Here is a 12344-nt window from a genome sequence, read left to right as displayed (position 1 = left end):
TTGGTTATTGTAGAATGGGCTTGTTTAATTGGCTATAGGTAGGGTAGTGAGCTGTTGAAGCATGTCTTCGATAAAGATATCCCGGTGAATCTTTCCAGAGAAATTCAGTTTTTAAAGTTGTATATCTCTAACAAGATTAAGCTGGACCTCCATAGAGAAAGCAATTTGTATCGTCATTGTTTGCAAAACACCCATTTAGCTTCAGTCCTTTGTCTATTGAACCCATCATCATCATCATCACCTCCTATGCCTATTGACGCAAAGGGCCTCAGAGAATTCATTGGCTAGATTCATCGAAGGATAGCCAGTTCCTTGTGATGCGCAGTGCCTTTCTAACTAAGGCAAGTGACCCATTTCGGACCATACTAATTTTAGTAAGAGCATCCGCCAGGCATCAAGAGTAGAAGCCGAAAAGACAAATTGTCTCTCGCCTTAAACTCAATCCGTCACCCTGCTGACTTCATCGAGTAACTTCATCGAGATTCAGGGGGGCATTTCCTCCACACACAAAGTTCTCGTTACTCCAAGTTGCTCCTCAGTTTATGTAACCAATGGCAAACATGGATTGCTGATATAGCGCCTATTGAAACCCACAGAAAAAAAATGAATCTCGTAGAGGGAGCCAGTAGTGCCGTCAGTGCATTTTACGTGGTGCACTGTAGTCATTCTTTGCAGCGTGCTTTCGGCCCATATCTGCAACCATTCATTAGCCTCGTTCTTTAACTCCGCCTCTGCTTCCTTTCTTTTCTTCTCGTCAAACTTCTGATTTTTACTGCATAGCGTACAATCGAGGTAACCCCCCGCTGTAACTCTGTTCTGAATGGTCCATCGTCCCCTGTGCCTGGTCGTATGGCTACTTTTGTAATGCTTTGCGAGTAGGTAACCATCTTGACTACATTTGATCACATACAGGATTAACCATATTACACCTAAAGAAAAGTAAAGCAGAAATGTGTTTATTGTCTCCGAGAATAGACAATGCTACTGTCCTTAAATCCTTGAGTTTAAGAACATCATAAAATAATTAAAAAAAAATAGAACAACTTTATTCTGTTTTCTCACTGCAGTGCCTTGTCAGTTAAGTGTGACACCTTAGAACGGCAACAAACCCCCCCCCCCCTCGTTTAAAATAGTTCGGAAACTGGGAAAAATACATTTTGAAATGATGAATGAAGAAGTATTGATTTAAAATCTCTAGGTAGAATTCTAACCGAGGCCCTTTGCGTCAATAGACGCAGGAGATGATGATGTGTCCTTGATAGAAAACACTGCAAAAACTTTTGTTGGAAAGTAAAGGCAACTGGTAAGCTATTGCCTAAAATAAATTAAGGGTCTTTGCCTTATCATTGCCATAATAATTTTTGTAACGAATGTAATTTCTCCCCTTCAAGTTAACCAGCAATAAATATTGAATGCAATTATTTGCGAAGTCTTACCGAAAGCTAGAGAAACATCTTATTCCCCTCCTGAAAAGAAAATATTCTCCAGAATCCATTAACAGAAATAGACTGCGCTAACATTTCCCCTAAGTAATAGACGTTTTATTAAAGGAAATATGTCTTAAACCTTCAACTGTATTATTTAGGAAATCTCTCAAGTGCGTTTGTTAAAATTAAATGGCTAATGGAAATTTCCCACATAGTTTGTAATTCATATCATCGTCGATCTTTTTTTTTATTAGAGTTTCCAAATAATGTGTGGAAATCATATTATCATCTTCGATTTCTTTTTTATTACATTTTATTATCATTATTATTATTACTTGCTAAGCTACAACCCTAGTTGGAAAAGCAAGGGGCTATATGCCCAGGGGCCCCAACAGGGAAAATAGCCCAGTGAGGAAAGGAAACAAGGAAAAATAAAATACTTTAAGAACAGTAACATTTAAATATTTCCTATATAAACTATGAAAACTTTAACAAAACAAGAGGAAGAGAAATGAGATAGAATAGTGTGCCAGAGTGTACACTCAAGCAAGAGAACTCTAACCCAAGATAGTAGAAGGCTATGGTACAGAGGTTATGGCACTACCCAAGACTAGAGAACAATGGTTTGATTTCGGAGTGTCCTTCTAGAAGAGCTGCTTACCATAGCTAAAGTCTCTTCTACCCTTACCAAGAGGAAAGTAGCCATTGGGCTATTATAGTGCTGTAGTTAACCCCTTGGGTAAAGAAGAATTGTTTGGTAATCTCAGTGTTGTCAGGTGTATGAGGATGGAGAAGAATCTGTAAAGAATAGACCAGACTATTCGGTGTATGTATAGGCAAAGGGAAAGTGAACCGTAACTAGAGAGAAGGATCCAATGTAATACTGTTTGGCCAGTCAAAAGACCCAATAACTCTCTAGCGGTAGTATCTCAACGGATGGCTGGTGCCCTGGCCAACCTACAACCTATAAATAACGAAGAGTCATAACCACTGCAGTTTCCGTGATACTAAACTTGGCTAATTATTTTTCTTTCATTTTCTGTTTATCGTGATTAGTTGTTTTGACGATGGAGAAATCAATCGAATGGAGTTATGTCAGCAGACATACTTCATTTTCAGGTATTATGCCAAGTCACATTTTATTTCTCGTATCTTTATCAAACGAAACATTGAAAATATTATTTTTCACGACAGCTGTACTCCTAATCTAACAAGTATGGAGTTCTAAAAAAAGTGTTTTGTTTAAGTACTATTATCAGAGTAGCTGATTTTTCCTCTAATTGTGTATAGAATGCAAATGTATGTATCATATTTCATATCTGAATTTACAATCCCCTGTCATTGAATAGCAGTTTTAATAAATGTATTTCAATAATCGATTATTTGCACAGCAATTGCACAAAATCTATTGCTTCTAAAGAAACAAAAATACTTTCTCCATACTTTTCTAAGAGAAAATGGTTGATAGTTTCAGTCACTTTTCAGCGTCCTTGACAACAGGTTTTCGAGAGGGCAGAGGAGCGAAGTGTTTTCATTTCGGGGGTCCATTACTCTTGGACCTTTAGCTACACAAATGAGCAGTTTATCTAGTTCAGTCGCTGTTCCCTCGACGAAGGGAGCATGTTGTTTTGTTTACACTCGGGTTTTCACCAAGTTCTCTGTAGTATGGATGTCAAATAAGGTTAGCTACGCTCTAGATGTGTTGAGGTTGTTCCATTGTTTTATTTTGCCGTTTAAAATGAGATTGTTTCCAATGGTATGTCATTTAGAATTTATCGTAAATGATATGAACTGATCAAAGTATCAATAAGACTTAAATTTTCTTATCGAAGGATTTGATTTTTTAGATGGCTCGAGCATTTCGCATGGGATAAAGACAATTTTTGCAATAATCCTTGTATATTTGTTCATGGCTTGAAGGCAATTGCATCCTTTATTACGACCGCCACTATCTATATTTATTTCAGAGACTGTCTGGCAGGAGTTGACAATTCGAAAGGCCTTTCGGAATCCCAAAATCCTTCATAAAACCTGTCTCCAGCGTTTAGGCAAGAAAGCCATCCTCACCCCAACACCGCGTCAATCTAACAAGATTTTATAAGGTAAGAGACTTGATTTCATTCTCCTCCTCCCTACCTTTTTCCACTTTCCATCCGTTGTCATTATTTTGATCAATATTGCATGTTACTGCTGGCTTTTGCTTACCAAACCGGACGTCATTTCCCTTCATATTTTGATGAAAGTTTTGTTAGATCTCATTCTGGTAGTTCGTGCGTCAGGCTGTAATGTAATTAAGCATTTCATTTAGGGGAGATGTTATTATTACGAGGTAAAACACGGTATTATGTGATTAATGACGGAACTCTTGGGTGTTGTATTGTTTATGGCAAGGCTGTTATATACAATAGTCCTTGGCTAAGCTAATTTTGTGCTACTTATGTAATATATTATAATTGTCTAAACAGAATAGTTTTATACCGTAATAAGCTTTTATGATTAAGAAAAGATAAAAGGAGGTATTTTATAGCACCTAATGTTATAGCAATATCTTTTACGATTTAAAATTAATTTTATGCAGGGGCCAAAATATAATTCCTGAAAAGTAGTTGATTTATAAATAGAAAAGTAATATTGAAGGGCAATAGTCGAGAAACATGTTATTTGAGATATTCTTTTTTCATTCCAATTGCAAGTAAGTAAGTATAGCTTTATATCAATCGCCGGTATTGTATTGAACAGAATACAGAGTTGTTTGAGATCTACTGAGGGATAAAATATGCTTTTACTTGCTTAGGTGTGTGTGCCATTAAAACTATGTGTCCAAGGGATAGTTAACAGTTGATAAGAAATGTAGCTTCTTATTTTAAACATGTTTTGTGTTCTTTTGTAATTTTGTTCCAAGATTGATTTGTTAAAGATTGACCTATTGGGGCCTATTGGTAACATCTCCACCTGGTGATCGCTAGACTGGGGTTCGAGTCTTGCTCAAACTCGTTAGTTCCTTTGGTCGCTGCAACCTCACCGTTCTTGTGAGCCAAGGATAGGGGTTTTGTGGGACCCTATAGATCTATCTGCTGAGTAATCAACAGCCATTGCCTGGCCCTCCCTGGTGCTAGCTTGTGTAGAGAGCGGGCTTGGGCTGATCATATGCATATATGATGAGTCTCCGGGGCATGTCCTGCTTGCTGTGGCCTCTGCCATTCATAAGTGGCCTTTAAACCTTTAAATTCTTTCATACCTGTTATTTTTTATTGAGGAAAAAATAGTAATTCATGCCGTTGAAGGTGGTTTGATACATTATACAGATTTTTTTTCTGCAATAGGGTGTTTTTTTTACTTCTTTTGGAGCTTACATTATGTAATGGTGCAGTTCCAAGAATACGTCGTAAGAGGTTGTGGAAGTCTGGTTGAATGTTGAACTAGCATTTGAGTAGCACTTCTGGTGCTTTCGCTGTCATCACTTCTATTACTTTGGAGCAGTGGAGTTCCAGAATACTAATTTGATTATCTAGACTTTCATTATCAATATGAGAAATACTTGGAGCGAATTTCATAAATGATAATTATGTTTTACAGCAAAAAGCTACGCAATGTAAACTATCGTTGCAGAACTGATCATCTACGCTTGCAAGTTTCATACTTTTTTCAAAAGTATACAACGATTGGTATGTTGAGCTAATGCTTTATTAAAGCACCATGCGTACACAGATAGGTTTGCAAAGCTGATCACAGTTTTTTTTTTTTTTTTTAGAATGAACTGGGGCGGATTTAAAAGACCACGACTGTCAATATTTACATAGATTATTTATTTTTTGTAGAATGTAGAATGATTTATTCTTTAGATTGTTCTTTATCTTTTCAAGATGTTAAGTATACTGTTTTTGGTTTCTTTGTGGGTAATAGGTTGGCCAAGGCACTAGCCACATGTTGAGTCGCTAGAGTTATTGGGTTATTTGACTGGCCAAAGAGTACTACACTGGATCCCTCTCTCGTTACAGATCATTTTTCCTTTGCCAAATTGCCTACACATACACCGAATAGTCTGGCCTATTCTTTACATATTCTTCTCTTTCCTCTTACACCTGATTGAACTAACCTAACTACACAATTATTGTTCACTAAAGTGGTTAATTAGTGCACTTTAATTGTTCTGTGGCTATTTTCCACTTATGGGTAGTAAAGACTTTTTAGCTATGTTGTGCAGCTCTTCTAAGAGGATACTCTAAAATCAAACTATTGTTCTCTAGTCTTTGGTAGTGCCTTAGCCTTTTTACCGTGGTCTTCCGCTGTTTCTCTTGCTTGAGGGTACACTTACACACACTATTCTATCTGTTTCTATTCATTTTATGTTTTCAAATGGTTTTGGGCAAGCTTGATAGAAGGATCATGGATGTCTGGTGGTTTATCGAAAGGTTGCCTTTTTCCTATCTGTTCCTTGACCTTCCTTTATAGAATTCTTTTTCAAAACTTTCATTATTGTCCTCCCTTCAGTTGAAGTGGCTACCCTGGAGGTACTAAGCCTTGCATGGTGTCGGTTCTGTCACGTTGACCAACGACATTTTGTCTTTATTCTATGAGTTGTACATATTGTTTTTGTAATTATTGTTATGTTTGTTTTCAAGTATAATTTTTTTATTGCTTTTAATTCTTATTCTGCCCGGAGGTATTAAGCAAAATTTGGGACCAGTGTGTCTTAGACTCTGCCAACGTTGTATAATTTATTGCAATTTTCGTGGACTGCATAGCAGTGACAGAGATCTCACAGTTGCATCCAGACACTATAATATTGTACTATGCTCTGAATCTTTGTTTTCTCAAATGAGGTACTCGTCTGAGCTGCTAATTCCAGGTTTTAAGATAACAATAATTATGAAATGGGATGCCATTCCTAAGGAAAGGAGACCGGGAATTGTATATAAGGAGCGAGTACCTTACTTCTCAAGTCCTGCTACGAATGGGGACATCATGAGGTTCAGGTCATAAGTCTGTGGCAGGCAGAACCTCTTTATTTATGTTCCATCCATCGGAATCCAGACTTGGATGATTCTATATTAGATTGTCTTCTTACCAGTAAGGGTAAGATACAAGAAATAATAGAAAGTTCTCTTTTGTGCTTGTTGGTGGCTTGTTGACCTTTTTCATCATCACGCTGGCCACTGAGGATTGGTGAAGGTGGGAGACTTTAGTCTGATCGCTCGCAGCAAACCAACATAGTATGCGTGGTCCTGACTAGTATAGCTTTGCTTATTATGTTGATACATTAACTCTTTCACCACGTTAAGGCATACCCACTCAGATGGGAATATATATATATATATATATATATATATATATATATATATATATATATATATATATATATATATATATACATATATAAATATATATATATATATATATACATATATAAATATATATATATATATATATATATATATATATATATATATATATATACAGGTATATATATATATATATATATATATACAGGTATATATATATATATATATATATATATATATATATGTGTGTGTGTGTGTATATATATATATATATATATATATATATATATATATATATATATGTATATATATATACATATGTATATATACTGCATATGTATATATATATATGTGTATATATATATATATGTGTATATATATGTATATATATATATATATATATGTATATATATATATATATATATATACACACACATATACATGCATGCATAAACTTTGTACGTAACTGGCTAAAAATGACGGCTAAATATTTAGATAGTTATGTACACATACGCGCACACACCCTCCCTGTCATCTGGGTATGACTATGTCCTCTTCCCCCTACCTAAGGGACAGAGAGCGCTGACGTGACTGGGAAGATATATATATATATATATATATATATATATATATATATATATATATATAGATATATATATATATATATATATATATATATATATATATATATATATATATAAAACGAGACACTTGCTCGTTATTATATAGGAGAGATGTATGTACTTCTGTGTATAAATTGATATAGATATACAGATGAGTGTGTTTGAAATCGCCGAATTACTGAAAGGTTAAGCACTGTGTATAAATTCTGATTATTTTCATCCTCTTTAGTTCATGAAATGTTTAAAGTTTGAACTAAACCGGACGAAGCTTATATTTATCGTGTGCTCCATATTTTCCTATTATATTATTATTTTTATTATTATTATTATTATTAGCCAAGCTACAACCCTAGTTGGAAAAGCAAGATGCTATAAGCCCAAGGGCCCCAATAGGGAAAAATAGCTCATTGAGGAAAGAAAATAAGGAAATAAATAAATGATGAGAATAAATTAACAACAAATCATTCTAAAAACAGTAACAACGTCAAAACAGATATGTCCTAAATAAACTATTAACAACGTCAAAAACAGATGTGTCATATATAAACTATAAAAAGACTCATATCAGCCTGGTCAACATGTAAACATTTGCTCCAACTTTGAACTTTTGAAGTTCTACTGATTCAACTACCCGATTAGGAAGATCATTCCACAACTTGGTCACAGCTGGAATAAAACTTCTAGAATTCTGTGTAGTAGTGAGCCTCATGATGGAGAAGGCCTGGTTATTAGAGTTAACTGCCTGCCTAGTATTACGAACAGGATAGAATTGTCCAGGGAGATCTGAATGTAAAGGGTGGTCAGAGTTATGAAAAATCTTATGCAACATGCATAATGAACTAATTAAACGACGGTGCCAAAGATTAATATCTAGATCAGGAATAAGAAATTTAATCGACCGTAAGTTTCTGTCCAACAAATTAAGATGAGAATCAGCAGCTGAACACCAGACAGAACAATACTGGCTCTACATAAGGAATAATGCCAAAAAAGAATATCTTTCTAATTCCTCAATTAGTTTTGGGACCAAGGTATCTATCCCCTGACATTTTTTAAATAGATGCTTCTACCCATTTAGAGGCCAGTGGCCTTATGAGCGATAGCCAGGGATCCATCTCTGTCCGAGATATCATGACCCGGGTACTATACTACTCGGCCATGGAATTCACTCGCATATTCCTAGACCATAGGATCACTTTAAATGTCTTTGATGTGTTTCTTCTACTCCTAGTTGAACAGCTTTATATCCTTCGACTTTACCTCTGTTCAACATCCTTGTTGGAACTTCCTTCTTAACTTTTAATTCATAGTATAACGGTGGGTTTTCCCTTGGTTGCTTTTGGGTGATGAATGACTCGCACGCCCCAGCGAATATTTAACCGAAATTTCCTTAGTCAATCTTAAATCACAGCGATTGCAGATGTGTATTTTAGTGGAGTTTGTCAAAACTGCGCTGGGTTTGAACTAGGCACACATACGAAGGGGATATCGAAAAGTTTGCTGTCAAACATCGAATAGATTGTCAAACGAATAAGAATTAGCTATATGTTTCCTGGCCTAGTCTCTCTCTCTCTCTTGTTCCTAATACCTGATATATATGTATGTATATATACTGTATATGTGTGTGTGTATGTATGTGATGTAAAAATTTCTCATAGAATTATTAATTAAATCTCTACTGGGGCAAAGAAGGAGAAGAAGCATATACTCCATCAAAGAGAGAGAGATGAATCTATTATAACAATAGGATATGAAGTAAGACAATCATGGATGGAACGCTTTAGTGAGGTCATGAATAAAAGATATGAAGGCTTTGATTAATATACCTGAAGCTAATGAAGACCTTGATGTGCCCATGAATGAATTCAGTGTGTTTGAAGTCGAAGCTATCCTCAAAAGACTAAAACGATGGAAAACCCGTGGATACGATGGAATAACTGCCGAGATGTTACTGGCTGAAAATAAAGTGACTCCCAGACTACTTACAAGATTATTTTGTGGAATGTGTCATGAAGAGGCAAACCCTGATGAATGGGAGGTAGAAGTGTTGGTGAAAATGGCCAAAAAAGGAGACCTGACTGATTGCAATAATTACAAAGGCATCACAGTTACGTCAGTTGTTACGAAAATGTATAGTATGCTTATTCTAAAGAGACGGGAGAGAAAGATTGATGACAAGCTGAGAGATGAACGAGCAGGATTTATAAAAGGTAGAAGTTGCACTGACCAAATTTTCATTTTGAGACGTGCAACAATGCGTAGAATATAGAAATGCCCTTTTGATGGCATTTGTGGACTGAAAAAGCCTTTGATAGTGTACACCGACCAATTTTGTGGAGAGCTCGTTATTATGGAATTCTTCTTAAATATTTAAATTTGATTAAGTCTGTTCATGAGCATAGCAAGTACAAAGTTAATGTTAATGGAGTCTTATCTAATGAATTTCCAGTGAACAGCGAAGTACTCCAGGTGATACTCGGGCACACTGTTCTATCTTATATCTTATTTCTCTTCCTCTTGTTTTTTTAAAGGTTTTATAGTTTATAAGGTGATATTCATTTTAATATTGTTGCTCTTCTTGAAATATTTTATTTTTCCTTGTTCCCTTTCCTCACTGAGTTATTTTCCCTGTTGGAGCCCCTGGGCTTATAGCATCCTGCTTTTCCAACTAGGGTTGTAGCTTAGCAAGCAATAATAATAATAATGTGTTGTCACCTATGTTTATCATCCTCCCCATGGATTTTGTAATGCGTAGAACAGTCGAAGATGGTGGAGAAGGATTGGACTGGATTGGTGATAGGAATTTAGCAGACTTAGATTTTGATGATGATGCTGTCCTTGTTAGCAGAACACCACAGCATTTGCAATGCTTGTTTACCAGAATGCAGGAAATATCACACGAGGTCGGGCTGAAGATAAATAGAAGAAAGACAGAGATGATGAGAACTGAATATGCAATGGAAGATGGAATATCGTTGGAAGGAGAAAGGAATAATGGGGTAGAATCATTCAAGTGTTTAGGAATTGTGATCTCCAATACAGGGTCTTCAGAATTAAAGTTTAGTGAAAGATTGTAAAAGCAAATCAGACAATGGGTAGGTTAAGTAAAATTTTGAAATCAAATCGCCTGAAATTACATTTAAAAATCAGACTTTATATCAGCCTAGTGAGATTGGTGTTACTCTTTGGACAAGAGTCATGGTATGACAATGAAACAATCTCCAATAGATTTAGCTGATCTGAGAATGAAGCCCTCAGAAGGATATTGGGAGTTGAATGGCAGGACGGGATTAGAAATGAAACTATAAGAGAGATCACTCGAGTGCCATATGTGGATGAGATCATGATGAGGGGTAGATGGAGATGGTTTGGGCATGCTCTTCGCACTCTCAAGAGAGATTAGTTCACCAAACGTTCAACTGAGCCCCACAAGGCATTAGAAGAGTTGGAAGCCGGGCCTACATGGCTGAGGACTATGAAATGCGAAGTAGTAGATGATGACTGGAGAAGTATTAAATTAAAAGCTCAAGATAGAGACGACTGGCGAAATCTAACAGAGGCCCTTTGCTTCAATAGGTGTAGGAGGAGATGATGATGATTTTATATATATATATATATATATATATATATATATATATGTATATATATATATATATATATATATATAATGTGTGTGTGTGTTTGTGTATATATATAATGTATGTGTGTATATATATGTATATATACATTTATATATATATGTACGTATACAGTACAAAAGTAGATATGCATTTATATGTATATATATACAGTATATATATATATATATATATATATATATATATATATATATATATATATATATATATAGGCATTTTCTTCTGAAAGTCCTGTCTTTTTAAACATATTTTGCTCGTACAAAGACGGACAACTAGAAACTGTTGAACAGACAGGCAGACAGACAGACGGATTGATGCTGCTTGCGAGCAAAGGGAAATATAGAAACAAGAAATTCAAGACATTGATTCATTGAACACAACATCAAGAAAAGTGTGAGCATGTGAACACAGCTTTAACACGAGTAGAGGGCAGGGTTTAAAGGAAAGTTTGGTAAAAAGAGAAAACTAGCCGGGGAATACAGTACAATACGAGAGAGAGAGAGAGAGAGAGAGAGAGAGAGAGAGAGAGAGAGAGAGAGAGAGAGCAAAAAAGCTAAACAGGATAAATATATTAGATAGAAGAAAATTACATTTGTATGCAATTTTCTGTAACAAAGTGCCCTCAATATTTCCCCAGTAATTCTTTGGTCATTAAAATTTTTTATGTTAAATTGTTTAAATACTCTGAAGGATTTCAGATATTTTTTACCGGGAGAAGGTCGTATAGCAAAGATATTCCAAAGGAAAGCTGTCGCTGCCCCTTTTAACTCTGCAATATATTTTTTTCTATATATGGACATGTATCATTAACACGCGTCCCTCCAACCATTGTTTCGACTCTGGGCGTAGGTTCGAATCATTGCCAAGCTAGAAAAATTTATCATAAATGGATATGTATTCAAAAAGTTAGAATTCAATATCAAATGCCATTGTGGTTGTTATTTTTATTTTCTATATACTTGTTAATTTCCTCCAATGAAAAAAAAAACTTGAAACATCATCCTGGCTAGTACAGTGGTAACGTGTTTGCCCAGCATTTGCTTGGCGACAGATCGATCCCAGCCAGGAACCCTGAGTTTAAGCTATTTACTGGGGAGGCCACTGCTGTGGTTGGGCACCACAGTGGGGATAATGGGCTTGCTTGGCTGACGTTCTGGTGTGCATCTATTCTGATGAAACTGGAACTGAAACCAGACGCTTTTAAATGCATTGCATAGAAAACTGAAACAGACCTTAGGAGCCTGGTGTAGCGGCATCGAGACAGTGAGGCCCGATGATCAAGCTCTATATATTTACTTGTTTACTTATTTTGGGTTTAAATCCAACCCTCCACTGAAGTCGAGTGAATTACTTCTCGGGCGGGTCCATATTAAT

The 12344-nt window shown here is 35.7% G+C and overlaps 2 protein-coding genes across 2 annotated transcripts in view; both read left to right on the top strand.

Moving 5' to 3' along the window:
- Positions 1–12344, top strand: part of LOC137629209 (uncharacterized) — a 35260-nt gene that overhangs the window by 13544 nt on the left and 9372 nt on the right. The window lies entirely within an intron of this gene.
- Positions 3094–12344, top strand: part of Cog8 (conserved oligomeric Golgi complex subunit 8) — a 393508-nt gene continuing 384257 nt past the window's right edge. The window contains exons 1-2 of the mRNA XM_068360813.1: positions 3094–3108; positions 3395–3529. The gene's annotated coding sequence lies outside the window, so the exon portion shown is untranslated. The remainder of the gene's footprint in view (positions 3109–3394; positions 3530–12344) is intronic.

This window comes from Palaemon carinicauda, chromosome 37 (genome assembly GCF_036898095.1).
Source record: "Palaemon carinicauda isolate YSFRI2023 chromosome 37, ASM3689809v2, whole genome shotgun sequence".
In the NCBI taxonomy this organism is placed as follows: domain Eukaryota; kingdom Metazoa; phylum Arthropoda; class Malacostraca; order Decapoda; family Palaemonidae; genus Palaemon; species Palaemon carinicauda.
The sequence above is the reverse complement of the archived record's forward strand: the minus strand, read 5'-3'. Positions and strand labels throughout refer to the sequence as shown.